The 6,000-nt window shown below is 38.3% G+C and overlaps 1 protein-coding gene across 2 annotated transcripts in view; it reads left to right on the top strand.

Annotated features, from left to right (window-relative positions):
- Positions 1 to 3,859: 3,859 nt before the first annotated feature.
- Positions 3,860 to 6,000, top strand: part of VIT (vitrin) — a 122,121-nt gene continuing 119,980 nt past the window's right edge. For both annotated transcript variants that reach the window (XM_060027595.1, XM_060027596.1), the window contains exon 1: positions 3,860 to 4,053. The gene's annotated coding sequence lies outside the window, so the exon portion shown is untranslated. The remainder of the gene's footprint in view (positions 4,054 to 6,000) is intronic.

Below are 6,000 nucleotides of genomic sequence, written 5' to 3'. Positions count from 1 at the left end.
TACAGAAGAAGAAACTAAGAAACAGAGAAGTTAGGTTACTTGCCAAATGGCAGTTGCAAAACCAACAGTCAAACCTAGGTGATCTGGTGTGGGATCATTGTTCAAACCCCGCATCTGGTTCTTTGCTTCTAGCTGCTGCATAATATTTCATACTGTGCATCTCCCACACTTAACTCTTAATTTTCTAGGGATGGATTTCTCATGGCCCTGCACAAGAAGCTCACCAAAGAAAATCCCACAAGGAGTTTCATAGGTCCTAGGGTACACATGTAATGTGACTAAGTACTTCTGCATGGTTCTCTAGAATAACCCATTTGTCCACACCACCAGCAGCCCATCAGGGCCGCCATATGTCTGCCATGGGCATTTTCCAGCTTTGCAATTCCAGCCAATCTGATGAAAAGTGATATTTCAAATGGGTGGAAGATCTAAATAGACATTTCTCCAAAGAAAACATACAGATGGCCAAAAAGCACATGAAGAGATGCTCAACATCACTAATTATCAGAGAAATGCAAATCAAAACTACAATGAGGTATCACCTCACACCGGTCATAATGGCCATCATCAAAATATCTACAAACAATAAATGCTGGAGAGTGCATAGAGAAAAGGGAACCCTCCTACACTGTTGCTGGAAATGTAAATTGGTACAGCCACTATAGAGAAGAGTATGGAGATTCCCTAAAAAACTAGAACTAGAAATACGACATAATCCAACAATCCCACTCCTGGGCATATATCCAAAGAAAACCATAATTTGAAAAGATACATGCACCCCAATGTTCATTGCAGCACTATTTACAATAGCCAAGACATGGAAGCAACCTAAATGTCCATTGACAGAGGAATGGATAAAGAAGATGTGGTAGATATATACTGTGGAATATTACTCAGCCATAAAAAAGAATGAAATAATGCCATTTGCAGCAACATGGATGGACCTAGAGATTGTCATACTGAGTGAAGGTAAGTCAGACAGAGAAAGACAAATATTATATGATATCGCTTATATATGGAAACTAAGAAAATGGTACAGGGACTTCCCTGGTGATGCAGTGGCTAGGACTCCATGCTCCCAATGCAGGGGGCCCGGGTTCGATCCCTGGCCAGGGAACTAGATCCCATATGCATAATGCAACTAAGAGTTCGCATGCCACAACTAAGGAACACACACGCAGCAACTAAGACCCGGCACAACCAAGTAAATAAATAAATATTTTTTAAAAAATAAGGGGAAAAAAAAAAAAATAAGGGCTTCCCTGGTGGCGCACTGGTTGAGAGTCCGCCTGCCGATGTAGGGGATACAGGTTCGTGCCCCGGTCCGGGAAGATCCCACATGCCACGGAGCGGCTAGGCCCATGAGCCATGGACACTGAGCCTGGGCATCCGGAGCCTGTTGCTCCGCAACGGGAGGAGCCACAACAGTGAGAGACCCGCGTACCGCAAAAAAATAAATAAATAAATAAAATAATAATAATAAAATTTTTTAAATTAAAAAATGGTACAGATGAACTTATTCACAAAACAGAAATAGAGTCATAGATGTAAAAAACAAACTTATGGTCACCAGAGGGGAAAGGGAGGGGAGGGATAAATTGGGAGATTGGGATTGACATATACACACTACTATGTACAGATAACTAATAAGGACCTACTGTATAGCACAGGGAACTCTACTCACTACTCTGTAATGGCCTATATGGGAAAAGAATCTAAGAAAGAGTGGATATATGTATATATATAACTGATTCACTTTGCTGTACATCTGAAACACATTGTAAATCAACTATACTCCAATAAAAATTATTTTTTAAATATAAATAATTAAAAATTGAAATTAAAAAAAGCAAGAGAACTGAATTTCAAGGAAATTAAAAGAATTTCCTGAGCTCTTAGAGATATTTTTAAATTAATTAATTAAAATTATTTAATCAATGTAAAAAAGTGATATTTCATTGCTTTTTTTTTTTGCTGTACACAGGCCTCTCACTGTTGTGGCCTCTCCTGTTGCAGAGCACAGGCTCCAGATGCACAGGCTCAGCGGCCATGGCTCACGGGCCTAGCCGCTCCGCAGCATGTGGGATCCTCCCAGACCGGGGCACAAACCCATGTCCCCTAGCATTGGCAGGCGGACTCTCAACCACTGCACCACCAGGGAAGCCCTTCATTGCTTATTTTAAAGGAGAATTTCTCTGTCTCTCTCTCTCTCTCTCTCTCAATATTATTTTTTATTGTGGTAAATATGTATGACAAAAATTTTGCCATTTTAACCATTTTTCAGTTGATTAATTCATTAGCATTAATTACATCCATAGTGGTGTGCAACCATAATTACGTATTTCAAAAACTTTTCGTCACCGCAAACATTATTGCTTTTCGATTTGCATTTCGCTTTGAGCATCTCTTCATATGCTTTCAGTACATTTATATTTGATTCTGCCTTATTCACCATAAGAAAACAAATTAAACTAACGCAAGAAAAGAAGCTCTAAACCTTAACATAGCACATTGCCTCAGAGTCAGACAGCCTTGAATTTGAACACCAGTTCTTGCCTTTCCAGCTGGCTGACCCTGGGAAAGTCATTTAATCCCTGTGAGCCTCAGTTCTCTTATCTGTAGTACGGAAGTAATAGTACTGACCCCTCTAGGTTTTTCTAAGTATTAAATGAGTTGATATATGTAGAAGGCTTATCACCATTCCCAGCATAAGTATTTCATAAATGGCAATTAGCATTATTATTAACATTAAGAGTAATATTATTAATTATGTTTGGGCTGCCATTTCATCCAAACCTTCCCAGACTCAAAGGGTGGGACAGGCCATCCTCCATGTGGCACTATCATCCTTACCACCAGTGGACCTAGGCTCAGGATTTTGTGGAGGAAGAAACAGGATTGAGAAATTATTTAAATGCAGAACCAAGTGGAGGGAAAAAGCTTCAAACCATAATCTTAAATAAGGAGCAATCCCCAGACTGCTATGCTAGTAAGGAAGATTTTCCTCTTCAGACTGGGCTGTGTGAGTGCACAGTCCCCAGCAGGCAGTGGATGGACTCCGTGCTCCCTCCCACCCTGCTGAAGAGAAGGAGCTGTCATACTGGTAAACATTTGAATCTCAAGGAGTGCCAGATGTACTTTTTTATGGTCTGTTTTTAAGATGCTGTGATATGCTAATGTATGTTTTGGGTCTGAATCCTTTCAATTTAATTGATGACACTAATATGTAAGTAAATAAAATCCGGTAGGTTTCACTTATTATGTGAGCTATCCATCATTTGTTGTTTTGAAACATGAGTCTGTTTTTACTTCCCACTGTCATTATCTTGTGTCCTCTTCCCAGCAGCATAGACTACAGTCATTTCATTAAACTTGCCAAAATGTAGAAAGGACCGAAGCAAATTAAACCAAAAAATAGCTTTAACATGTAGGAAAATTATTTTTACTCCAAAAATGAGAGTCCAGTAGAATCAGCTCAGTAATGTTTGCACAGTTTTCTTTCTTTATGCAGTTTAATCCAGCTGTTTGCTAACATTTGAAAAGGAAAGAGAAAATTTAATTGCCCTGCTTAAGTCAATTTTAAAGTATACTTAAAATTTTCCGTTTCATCTAGGTGCTTCTCTGCTACTTTTTAGAATTTCTAATTGTAGAATTTGCTTGCTGAAAAGGTGTGTTTTGGGATAGAAAAGAATATTTAGAAATCCTTAACTGCCGCCCCCCACCAAAAAAAAAAAAAGTGGGCGTGGAAATTTGAAAGAGTACCGCCTAATTCAGCACTAAAACCAGTGTGAGAAGCTGTGTGTGTGTGTATATGAGTGTGTGTGTGTGTGCATGTGTGTGTGTGGTATAAAATGTGCTTTTCAAAGTGCTGAGAGGTTGATGGGAATGTTTGATTAGCTCCTCTCAGAAGAGAAAAGGTGCTTGGACCTCTTCTTATTTCTTCTTTAGAATAATTTGGATGGGATCTGTGATGCAGAAAAGCTTAAAGAAAAAAGGATATCCATTCTCTGTGGTGGAAAAATTTTGAAAAAAAAATTCGTTTCTTCAAACAAGGTATGTCTGATGAATTGCTAAGCTATGTAGATAGTTTGATTTCCATTCCTTGTTATGAAAACATGAAAAGGTTATTTACCATTAAGAAACTAGAATACATCCCTTGACCAAGTAATCAGTCTGTACAAATTTCAGTTTCAGGAGAAGTGAGATGGGAGTGGGTGGTAGTTGACATCCTTGAAAACAACTAATATACATATATCAACTATAAATAAATTGTGCTGAGATAAGATTAGAATAAGACTTTCACTGTATCTTTTAAACCAACTTAATTATGGTTAAAATAAGTTGAAAAGTATAATGCTTGTGCAGAGTTTAATTTAAAGGACGTTTAAGTCTTGCCCTTTTTTATACTTTACTTCCTACGTGGAATACAGTAGCAACAGAATGAATTACTTATAACAATGTATGAGGAAAGGATATGGGCATGTTAATGCTAAATTAAAAGAGAAATTATTTAATGTAGATCTATACTTCTCTCTATTCAGACAGATCTCGGAGGAATGTGGCTAGATGTGCAATTCTGTATCTTGTTTACACTGGAAGTGTTTTCTTAGGTTGAATGCTTCTTAAACTGATAAGCCCAAGAAAGGGCTGGCATTGTTAAGTCACTACTGTAGCCCAACTTTGCACAGGGAAACAGGATACGAAATCTCTTTTAAGAATGATTTGTGTTAAACCAGTATAAACATGAAATAAATGCCTCAAGCTCAGGTTAAACAGAGAGGATAAGATTGAATAATTAGACTGGATGGTTTGCTCTGAACAACCTACCGCATCTTTGCCATCCCCAAATGGAGAAGGGAATTCAAGATTTTCTTTGGGTTTATTGTAAATATAAAACCAGGCATTCTTGGCCATGGTGGTTATTCAAAAATGTGAGCACTAAGAAAATAGCATTTTGCCATTACGTTGTGTTGCAATAAATTTGGAAGTTTTCGTGGTAAGTTCTGAGGTTGTTTTTTCCTTTGGTCTCTTCAAAGATGAAAATAGCCTGCAGCAAGGCAAGATCAAATACTATTTGTTTGTGTATTTTCTCTGCTGTGTGTGTGAACTGCAAGCTATGCCGCCCATAGGAGAGTTGGAAGTGCCTCTCTCTTTTTTTCTTTTTCCTGTCTTTTATTTATTGAATTAAAATACCCTCTTTTGTAAAAGGCTTTAGACAAAGAATTGCAAGACTACAAGGGCTGCATTTTTAATTGCAATATGCTGGTTTCCCAGACTAAGCTTCATTTAAATATATCTTACACCTCACCACTGAAAGGAAATACGTTAGGAACTTTGGAAATGCTTAGTATCTATTCTGACATAGCATTTACTTTATGAATAGCGTTCAGAAGATCTAATTATCTTTTTTGCCAAGTTGCTGATCACATGAAGAATAGTTTCTTTCAGAGAAAATGCACTGGGTTTGAGAATGGTTTATGAATAGCATCAGGAGAACAAAAATGCTTGTGCTGCTCCCATCTGTAATTCCTGTAAGACATACTGTAGACAGGAAAGCAGCGCAGTTCAGTGCCATGTCCCAAGCCAGGAACCCTAAATTTCAGTCACAGCTCTGCCACTACCTAGTTGTGTTACCTTGGAAAAGTTGTGTACCAGTTTTTGACTTTTGTTTCCCCATCTGAAAAACAGAAATAGCAATGCCTGCATACACCCCCTCCCAGGACGGTCATGAGGTACAATATCGATTCTCAGTTTTAAAAGGGTTTTGAAATGTGAAAAGTTCTAAAAAAATTGAATCATTTTTCCCACATATTCAAAAAAAAAAGACCGCATGGGAAGGAATCATTGGTTGTAAAATAAATGTTTCGTGGCCTCCAGGATGTTCCCATGACATATGCCCACGTGTGCGACTTGTCCTCTCCTTGCTAGTTTGGAGGCATGAGCCAGGTATCAAAAGCAGTGGGTGCAGAGAACACTGCTCTGTCACTGGGAGGGCTTTCT

This window comes from Delphinus delphis, chromosome 12 (assembly GCF_949987515.2).
Source record: "Delphinus delphis chromosome 12, mDelDel1.2, whole genome shotgun sequence".
NCBI classification, from domain to species: Eukaryota; Metazoa; Chordata; class Mammalia; order Artiodactyla; family Delphinidae; genus Delphinus; species Delphinus delphis.
The sequence above is the reverse complement of the archived record's forward strand: the minus strand, read 5'-3'. Positions and strand labels throughout refer to the sequence as shown.